Source organism: Engystomops pustulosus, chromosome 6 (assembly GCF_040894005.1).
Source record: "Engystomops pustulosus chromosome 6, aEngPut4.maternal, whole genome shotgun sequence".
NCBI lineage: Eukaryota > Metazoa > Chordata > Amphibia > Anura > Leptodactylidae > Engystomops > Engystomops pustulosus.
Genome location: NC_092416.1, coordinates 27,087,337 through 27,094,722, shown reverse-complemented (window position 1 = coordinate 27,094,722; position 7,386 = coordinate 27,087,337). Strand labels below are relative to the sequence as shown.

The following is a 7,386-nucleotide window of genomic DNA, read 5'->3' as shown; positions in this document are numbered from 1 at the left end:
ATGATCCGGCTCTGGTGATGGCGAACCTTTTAGAGACCGAGTGCCCAAGCTACAACCAAAATCCGCTTATTTACCGTGAAGTGCCAAAATGGCATTTTAAGCAGTAACTTATTGCTACCTGTTCTTCCACATCTTTCAATCGTATCGGCCACCTGAGGCCAACAATACAGTTGAAAGAAAGAGGGCAAATTCAGACTCTCGTTGTAGCTTCTCACCAAGGTCACTCTGTAGAGGAAGAATGAAGGGTCCAGCAGGGGGACCTCAAAAAGATACTGCAGCCCTGCACACCTTCTCACTTTTCCCGCAGTTCCAAACAGCCAATGAATTGTCGCTTAAAAATAGCGCTGAGAGCAGCAACTCTTGCTGCCTGGGACTGCAGAAAGATTTGATGGATTTGTTTCTGTCTGGTGAACTCTGTCCTGGGGTGATAACCTGAGTGTCCACAGAAATGGCTCTGAGTGCCACCTCTGGTACCCGTGCCATAGGTTCTTCACCACTGTCCTAGGGTCTGTATTATATATTCCATGCATATTACTGGGAAGCTGGGACGAAATTAAAGATGCAGTGAAATAAACAAAAGAAACACATTTGCGCCATTTTCTTGTGGGATCTGAATTTACGACTTTTAATGTGTGCTCCAAACAACAATTTCCTCTTAGGCTATATTCCCACGAACGTATGGTGGACATATACGGCCGCCGTATATGTCCACCATACATGGCAATGGGTGCATGGCGCCATACAGGAGTGGTACGGTCTTCTTTCAACTGGAGATACAGGCAGGTAACAAGCATAGCTGGAAATGCAGGCTGCAGATAAGGACCCAGCTCCAACCTTTGTATTTAACTGTCTTTATGTCCAGTTCATAATCCAAATGCAATCTGTATGATGAGAGGCCTATCTCTAATATGACATAAAATATCATTGTTTTTAGGTACTATAGAACCAGAGGGGCATATGTAAAGAAGCCTAACCTAGTGGATTATAGGTATCACTGTGTGTATTATCGTGTAGTATCCCTGTACTGTGACATCACTGTGTGTATTATCCCTGGACTGTGACATTACTGTGTGTATTATCCCTGGACTGTGACATCACTGTGTATTATCTCTGTACTGTGACATCACTGTGTATTTTCCCTGTACTGTGACATCACTGTGTGTATTATCTCTGTACTGTGACATCACTGTGTGTATTATCCCTGTACTGTGACAGCACTGTGTGCATTATCCCTGTACTGTGACATCACTGTGTGCATTATCCCTGTACTGTGACATCACTGTGTGCATTATCCCTGTACTGTGACATCACTGTGTATTATCTATGTACTGTGACATCACTGTGTATTATCCCTGTACTGTGACATCACTGTGTGTATTATCCCTGTACTGTGACATCACTGTGTGTATTATCTCTGTACTGTGACATCACTGTGTGTATTATCTCTGTACTGTGACATCACTGTGTGTATTATCCCTGTACTGTGACATCACTGTGTGCATTATCCCTGTACTGTGACATCACTGTGTATTATCTCTGTACTGTGACATCGCTGTGTGTATTATCCCTGTACTGTGGCATCACTGTGTGTATTATCCCTGTACTGTGACATCACTGTGTGTATTACCCCTGTACTGTGACATCACTGTGTATTATCTCTGTACTGTGACATCGCTGTGTGTATTATCCCTGTACTGTGGCATCACTGTGTGTATTATCCCTGTACTGTGGCATCACTGTGTATTATCTCTGTACTGTGACATCGCTGTGTGTATTATCCCTGTACTGTGGCATCACTGTGTGTATTATCCCTGTACTGTGGCATCACTGTGTGTATTATCCCTGTACTGTGGCATCACTGTGTGTATTATCCCTGTACTGTGGCATCACTGTGTGTATTATCCCTGTACTGTGACATCACTGTGTGTATTACCCCTGTACTGTGACATCACTGTGTGTATTATCCCTGTACTGTGACATCACTGTGTGCATTATCCCTGTACTGTGACATCACTGTGTGTATTATCCCTGTACTGTGACATCACTGTGTGTATTATCCCTGTACTGTGACATCACTGTGTGCATTATCCCTGTACTGTGACATCACTGTGTATTATCTCTGTACTGTGACATCACTGTGCATTATCCCTGTACTGTGACATCACTGTGTGTATTATCCCTGTACTGTGACATCACTGTGTGCATTATCCCTGTACTGTGACATCACTGTGTATTATCTCTGTACTGTGACATCACTGTGTATTATCCCTGTACTGTGACATCACTGTGCATTATCCCTGTACTGTGACATCGCTGTATGTATTCTCCTGATAAAATAGCTGAGGATGGAACTGAACTTTGCAATTTTGTTGTCATGTAGATTTTTGGGGAAAATCTTTACTCAGACTCTGGCACAACAGAAACATAGTGAATATGATCTCAGGGCTGGAGCGCATGGCGGGCCCCTAGGAGGACTTTCCTATGTGTCTTACTTTTCATGTGAGACAGTGACCCGCTTGTCTCTAATCTCAGCTGTGATCTGTCACACAGGTAATTCCCAGGTGGGGTCGGCACATCAGTCTTTTTGTTGCGCTCCTCGTGCCCACGCTGGGAAATCCAAGCCTTGCGGAAGTAATTTTCAGGTATGTCGCTGTCCATGTGCTCCTTGTTATAGCCTAAATTCAATTAGTAAAGTCCCAGTTAATGGGAACACAATCCCTTGATCGTCTTCCTGCACGCTTTATTCACACTTTATTAACAGTAACGACAAAAGCAAACATTGTGTCCTAACGAGCGGAACCACAAGATGAAAACAGGCGGATTCTGCTCACCTCCTAATCCAGTAACCAGGGATTGGAGGGGCAACCTGATCCCAAAGTGAGCGCCTGAATGTCCTGCACATCCAAAAGTGTGCCCGGCCTGTGACTACACGGAATATGGAATGGATATGGGAATATTATAAATACAAGAACAATATAATTGTTTAATTTTGTATTTTTGTTCTCAGCTTGTTTTTTTTTTCCTGCTTCCAGGTAATGTAGATGGAACTATTACATGGAGAGGAATCCAGCTCAAAACCTTTTCAAGGATATCTATTACACATTACTTTCTTGTACATTTAGGGTCACCACAATCCTTAATAGCCAAAATCTTGTAGAGGTGATCAGTGAGCTCTAAGAGGGGCAATGATCCTTCTATTTTGGGTTACATGTCCATGGGTGCAGTGTAGAAAAACGGCAACAGCAATCACATTTTGATGAAAAAACCTTCTTTTGCTCCAACTTAAATATCAATTGAATGAAACTTTCTTTTAAGAAATGTATCAAAAACTTTTTAAGTGATACCATATAATAGATCTAGGAAGTGGGAAATGGTAGCGGTGGATTTCAGGTCCTTGAGGTCCAGTTAGTTCTATGATATAGAGGACATAGCAAATGTTCTCAGAATTTCCAGAATGGGGGTCACCTAATGTTTAAAACAGGTTCCCTATTACACATGCCTCTCTCCTTTTGGCTGGGCTGTGAGATGCGAATAAGGGTTGCTTAAAGGGAAGCTTTTGGAGTGATTTGGAACACTAAACCACCCACAGGACGTTATAGACCGGTGGTTTAGTGTCCCAAATCACCCTGTATGTTTGTTTTTTTAGCAATCATTTGACAAAACACATAAACTGTATACTTACCTCAACCGTTCATCCCCTGCTCCTCTCCGCGGCGCCGATGTATATCCGCCGTACTACGGCATGGCGGGCATACATCATGCGCATGTAGCCTTAGTAAGTTCCCTATCACAGGATCCACCTGACCCTGTATCCTCCCTGATCCGGAGCCCTGTATCCTTCCTGATCCGGAACCCTGTATCCTGTCTTATCCGAAATCATGAACCCTCCAACCAATCCAGAACCTTGTATCCTGTCTGATCCGAAGCCCTGAACCCTGTGGGTGAACCTTTTATTGATTGTACAGCAGCATCGAATTAACGGTTCTCTTTCAATAAATAATCAATCTGATCTGGAACTCCAAACCTGTACCTGAGCCTGTTTTGGTCCCTGTAGTCTGATCTCTGATTAAGAGCCTCTACCCTGATCATGAGTCTGTACCCAAATCTTGTGCCTGTTCCCCGATACCCTTGGCTTATTTTTAGGTTACACTTTTTAAAACTTTTTTTTTCTACTATTACATTTTTATTAGTTACCTGAGTTATGTATTTGAATATTATTTATAGAACAGCAATCCTATAGATATATAGATACAGAATGAGTGATTGATACAATAGTTGCAATATCAGCTGCAATATTTCAAATTGAATATATATTGCATGTTAAAGAATTTTTCCTATACAGGCAGTCCCGGGTTACGTACAAGATAGGTTCTGTAGGTTTGTTCTTAAGTTGAATTTGTATGTAAGTAAAAAACTGTATATTTTATCATTGTAACCCCAGCCATATTTTTTTTGGTCTTTGTGACAACTGGATTTTAAAAATGTTGGGTTGTCATAAGAACCAGGTTTAACAATAAATCTTCATTACAGACACCTGTGATAACTGTTATAGCACTTTATTGTAGTCTAAGGCTAAAGTACTGTAAATTACCAATATCCAGAGGACCGTTTGTAACTAGGGGTCGTCTGTAAGTCAGGTGTTCTTAAGTAGGGGACCGCCTGTATTCATTTTGAACCATTTTTCTTCATTACAATTTTATGTGACCACACAGAAAAATCCATCAGGAAATGCTACCAATGTGCCATTTCGTAACCGGATTACCAGTTGGCCGACAATCCTCAATTTGTGCTCTCTTCCAGGGGCACCTTTTGGAATTGCTTCCTTTGCCCTCATGTGTCCATCTAATACCCCCCAAGTCTCTCTTCTTCCATGTAATTTAGTATCTCCCTACACATTGCTTTCTAGTGTAATAAGTAACTTTATTGGGGTTCCTACATCCTATCCGATTCTGAATCTAGGTAATTGGAATCTACTAGAGTGATTCTCCACAAAATGTTTTATTTTTATTTTAAGGTTCTGAAGAAATATTAATATTATTTGTCTTGCATGGTAAATATTCATATTTGGTATCCGAATTTGATTTTGTATCCAACTTATTTTACTCCGTTGTGTCCTTTGGCGTCATTTTTTCGAGACTGTGAATAGGTCTCTATGTCACAGAGCTGGATGCACTCTGCCAGATTCCAGGCTGCTCCTGTGGGTTTTATTGGAACAACAGTGAGGGGTGAATGGCAGAGTGTGAGCCCCGGAGGATGAGTGCTCGGGTTTCATGAGTCCCAGGGAAAAGCTGACACATCAGAGTGGGTATGAAGGAGGGGGAAGTATTTTCCCAGGCTGTGAGAAGGCGTGCAGCTGGCCTGACTCTCGCCACGGAAAGGAGAGAAAGTCTGAAGTCTTGCCAGGGTCTTAGCATGTGTAATGAAAGCAGAGGGTTGAAAGGTCAGAGTGGGTCCTGCCAGACTTTGCCACAGCTGTCGGCCGCTTGACTCCTGCCATCTTCCAAAGAAGTATAACACGCAAATCCTCAATAGGACTGCAGACATTGACCAGGTAGAGGTCAGTCACAGAGTTAAGAAAACCATTGTAGATGGTGTCAAGAAGGTGTCGATTTAAGGGAGTCAGATGATCTAACCTGCCCTAATAGCTCCCAGGGCTTGCAATGACACTTGGCAACATGTGTATCTTTAGTCCTGGATATGTAACCTCTGTTATACAAATAAGGTTGGAAGTGGCGCAAAGTGAACCCCACAGCTGGCAAGTGTTCCAGGTCTTGATTGCAATTCTCTCTACCATCAAATATATGGTGATAAACCAGAGACACTTCCTTATAGAACCAGGTACAGTGACTGTGGTAATCTTCTTATTTTGTAATCCTTGGTCTCCTTCCTTATAAAACCAACTTTTTAAATTATGCTAATGAGCCTGAAGGTCTGTGTGTTTTTTTTTTTGTTTTTTTTTTTACTAGAGCACAAAGAGGGAGGGGGAAGTGCTCCTGCAGAGTGCAACAACCTGTGAAGCTGCAGCTCTGGTGACACTTCCTTCTGGTTTATAGGCATGATTTTAAAAGTTGATTTTTAGAAGGATAGAAGCCGTAAATAGTAGATATGAGAAGATTAACACAGTCACAGTGTCTGGATCTATGAGTAAGTGTCCCTGTTTTATCATACTTGAATTTGGATTTCCCTTAAAGCGTTTTTAACCTTTCAACAAACTTTGCATAAATCTGTCATCTGTTTTGAGTACCTGAGAAGTAGCTCTGATCTCTTCAGTCACAATGCACATTCAGCTGGCAAGGGATGGGCTTATCTGCTGTTACTCACAGCTCCCGCCTCCCTTCACCTTAGGACTACTATGTAATCTTGCTAGCAAGATGGAAATGAGGACATTTTAGACTAAAAAATCTGATTAGAGAGGTGTCCGGCTTCAGGGATAGTGGACCCACTAGACCACAGCGAATGATGATGTAAGCCGACACCTGGGACCGGAATCTAAGTGGTACCCAGTTTTCACCAGAGCCCGCCGCAAAGCGGGTTGGCCTTGCTGCGGCGTGGTACCACCAGGTCGTTTCACAGGTGCGACTTTGTCTGCAGTGGAAGCCAAGGCGGGGTACAGTGACGTTGAGCAGAATCGTTGTAGGGGACAGGCAGGAGGTCATGACGGGCAGCACGGGATCGGAGTCGGGAACGTAGCAATAGGTCAAGGAGTGTAGTCAGGAACGGAACCGAGATCACAACAGGAAATCACAATAACAATTTTTACCAAATTATCATATGTGATTTTTCTTTTCAAAACAAACAGAAAGATGCTCATCCTTTCATTTCCAGAGTTATTGTACTTTCTGTTCTGAAGCTACTTGCCAAAAATCTTTCTCAGAAGCAGTGAAGTTAGTGGAGTCTACCTCTTCCTGTCTTTGACCTGAAGCCAATTATAAGCTGCCATCACTTCCCATGATACTTTGTATTCTCTTATGAAGTAACTCCAGTGAAAAGTAACTGAAGTAACTCAGCAGATAAAGTGAAATTCATAAAGTAAATCCTCTGAGCACTGCAGACTCTGCACAGTATAGAACTTACAGTGACTAACCTGACAGCTTTTATGACATGGAGGAGCATGCAGCATGGAATAAGTAGTAAAAACCTGCAGTGAAACAGTTACATGAAGTGTATAGTCTGTGCTATGTTAGCACTGAGGGTTAACAGCTTCCCTGGAGAGCAGAAGATTGGGGAAGAGACTGAATTTATAATATAGCTTGAGTTGCAGAGAGAGACAGAAAATTTTGGGATGGAGAGACTGATAGGCAATGGTACAGATCATCTACCTCACTATTCTTTGCAAATAGAATTCTGCATCCACAGATCTGCTCAGACACATCTCTTCTGCTAGCT

The 7,386-nt window shown here is 42.4% G+C and overlaps 1 long non-coding RNA gene across 1 annotated transcript in view; it reads left to right on the top strand.

The window, feature by feature from the left end:
- The first annotated feature begins 932 nt into the window (after positions 1-932).
- LOC140134718 (uncharacterized) overlaps positions 933-7,386 on the top strand; it is a 52,696-nt gene continuing 46,242 nt past the window's right edge. The window contains exons 1-2 of the long non-coding RNA XR_011856377.1: positions 933-988; positions 2,551-2,642. This is a non-coding gene — a long non-coding RNA (uncharacterized lncRNA). The remainder of the gene's footprint in view (positions 989-2,550; positions 2,643-7,386) is intronic.